The sequence below is a fragment of the Schistocerca piceifrons genome, unplaced genomic scaffold (assembly GCF_021461385.2).
Source record: "Schistocerca piceifrons isolate TAMUIC-IGC-003096 unplaced genomic scaffold, iqSchPice1.1 HiC_scaffold_961, whole genome shotgun sequence".
NCBI classification, from domain to species: domain Eukaryota; kingdom Metazoa; phylum Arthropoda; class Insecta; order Orthoptera; family Acrididae; genus Schistocerca; species Schistocerca piceifrons.
This window is the reverse complement of record NW_025729236.1, coordinates 1,180,001-1,181,597: the sequence shown is the minus strand read 5'-3', so window position 1 is coordinate 1,181,597 and position 1,597 is coordinate 1,180,001. Positions and strand designations below refer to the sequence as shown.

At 60.8% G+C, this 1,597-nt stretch overlaps 1 non-coding gene across 1 annotated transcript in view; it reads left to right on the top strand.

The window, feature by feature from the left end:
* The first annotated feature begins 1,444 nt into the window (after positions 1–1,444).
* LOC124774175 overlaps positions 1,445–1,597 on the top strand; it is a 1,909-nt gene continuing 1,756 nt past the window's right edge. Inside the window, exon 1 of the ribosomal RNA XR_007015167.1 lies at positions 1,445–1,597. This exon is cut by the window's right edge and continues 1,756 nt beyond it. This is a non-coding gene — a ribosomal RNA (small subunit ribosomal RNA).

The following is a 1,597-nucleotide window of genomic DNA, read 5'->3' as shown; positions in this document are numbered from 1 at the left end:
CCACAATCTGTACTGCACATTCGTCCTTATGTACTGAATGATACATCGTGGCACATGTGTGACCGTACAACGACTGCGCCCAAAAACGGCGGACCATACAGTGCAAATATTGTGCACGCAGCTACGTGTCGTCTCCCTATGAGAGCTGGATTGCAGTGTGGTACGCCATAGAGACGTGTGGGAGGAACGGACGCCGTGGATGGCGATCAGCATGAGCTGTGTGTTGATGTATTCGGACCTAGTCGTCTCTCCTCAAACACCGTGATAGCATGGTGCACCGCGTTCCATATCTGCGACATGCTACAGAGGCCGGTTGACAGTCGTTCGAGCAATGGACATCGCATACGTACGGGGGCCACCTTCCACGTATTGTCTAGGCGTGCACATTTTGTTGCGTGTATGTGGGCAGACGTAGTGTGGCGTGACACCTGACACAGGCATGCAATAATCGTTGAAGTTGCTAATGGCGATGGACGCCTACGTTTGCTGGTGAAGTTACGCAAATGAAGAAATGGTAACCCGTTGTGGTGCGGTTGTTCTCGCTAGGGGTGAATCGGTGATGGCGACGATAGGTTGAGGTACTAACCGGTTGTTCCAGCGATACCCACCATGCCGATGAAACTGAACGGCATCTGGGTGTGAAGCGATACGCGGCGGTGGCTGGGTGGGACCGTCCCCGGCCGGTGAGGGGGCGCCTCCCGGCGTGCTGGCCGCGCGGTGCGTGGGCGCACGCGCTACAGCCGGCTGGTGGGGGCGGCCAGTGGCAGGCGCGCCGGCCGACGGACGCGGCAGGCGTCGCAGCTGCGCGCCGGCGCACCCTGCGCGCGGCGCCGTGCGGCCAAAGTAGGTCCTCGCGGGCCCGGTGCGAAGCGCGGTGGACATCTTCAGTGTGCTGGTCCGATTGAGGACTGTGTGCGTTGAGGATGCGCCGCCGCCCGGCGCTCGGCGCCGCGACGCCGTCTGCTGCTCGGTCGCCCCAGCGGTTCTCGCTGGTGGTTTGTATCGCAGCTGTGCGGATGTGTTGGCGCGTGCGCTGTGCTGGGAGAGTTCGCTTCGGCACCCAAGTGGGGCTTTTGTCCTTCTGTGGCGCTGGCGTTGGAGCTGCCGGTCACCGTAGGTGGCGCGTGTTGTCTCCCGCCGGCAATGCCACGACAGCACGCTCCCGGGCCTCTGTCGGCAGCGGCAAGCTCAGTTGGGAGCACGGGTGGTCGCACCGAAAGCGTCTACTCGCCTAACTCCGGGCGATTGCGCCTCTCTCGAACCCGACCAAGTACTTGGGACGGCGCTGCGCGCCGCCGGGACCTGAGAGGGTTTCGAGGTGTATTGTGCAGGGGAGCTCAGCCTCCTCCTGTTTGCAGAATGATTGAGCGGACGCTTGCGTGTTCGCGCGGGCCCCCGGGACACACTCCCGGGCGGCCGGCTGCTCAGCTCTAGTTGACGCAGCTCCCTGGTTGATCCTGCCAGTAGTCATATGCTTGTCTCAAAGATTAAGCCATGCATGTCTCAGTACAAGCCGCATTAAGGTGAAACCGCGAATGGCTCATTAAATCAGTTATGGTTCCTTAGATCGTACCCACGTTACTTGGATAACTGTGGT